We start from the raw sequence: 868 nt of genomic DNA on the forward strand, positions 1-868 counted from the left end.
TGGCCAAGAGGCTGGCAGAACCCAGCCCCAGCCAGCACGGAGCGTGTTTGATTTGGACCCAGCTCCAGTGCGATGTAGGGGCTGGATCTGTAGCTAAAACTCCCCAGGCCAGCGGCTCAGAGGTGGCAGGGTCAGGGCAGGCAGCTGAGGACCTGGGTACTCCCACCAGCCGGGGGGCCCTGCTTCCTTACCTGTGAGGTGCTCTGGGGACCCACGCCATTCTTCTTCTATTCACCAGGAATTCCTGGAGAGGTTTAGGAAGACAAGAAAGACACTTCAAACTGGTCCTTGCCACAGACCCCAAGGGGAGCCGCCAGGTGGCATTTGTGGGGCAGACTCATTTGGCAGCACAGGTTAGGATGGTCAGTGACATGCCTATGGACCCGCTTCCCTGGTGCCTCAGAACATCCTGAGGGGCCACGACACACCTGAGGGGTCATCCACTCCGCGTGAGGCTGAAGACACTGAGCCTTCAGAGATTCAACTATTCTCTGATGTCCCAGAGATGGGCGGTGGCCGGGGGAGTCACTGCCATACCAAATGCTCCCCCCACACACCTTTGGAGGCTCAGAAACGGCTCAAAAGGTTATCCACCAACTTCCTCCTCCTGGTTCCGTGGGGAGACCACAGATCCCCGCGGAGCAGGGTCCTGCCAAGGTCACAGGCCAGCTGGAGACAGCGGTGGACCCAGATGGCCTTGAGATGGCGGGGTGCCTCTCTCCACAGTCCACGCGGTCGTCTCCACCCAGAGGGTCCAAAAGGTCATATTCCACGCTGGGCTCTCGGTAGCTGGGCCGGAAGAGGCAGGACCCTGGCGTCCGGTGGTAAGGCAGGTCTGGCTGCCTCCCGGCCTCCGTCGCCAGCGGCA

This window comes from Myotis brandtii, unplaced genomic scaffold (genome assembly GCF_000412655.1).
Source record: "Myotis brandtii unplaced genomic scaffold, ASM41265v1 scaffold463, whole genome shotgun sequence".
Lineage (NCBI taxonomy): Eukaryota > Metazoa > Chordata > Mammalia > Chiroptera > Vespertilionidae > Myotis > Myotis brandtii.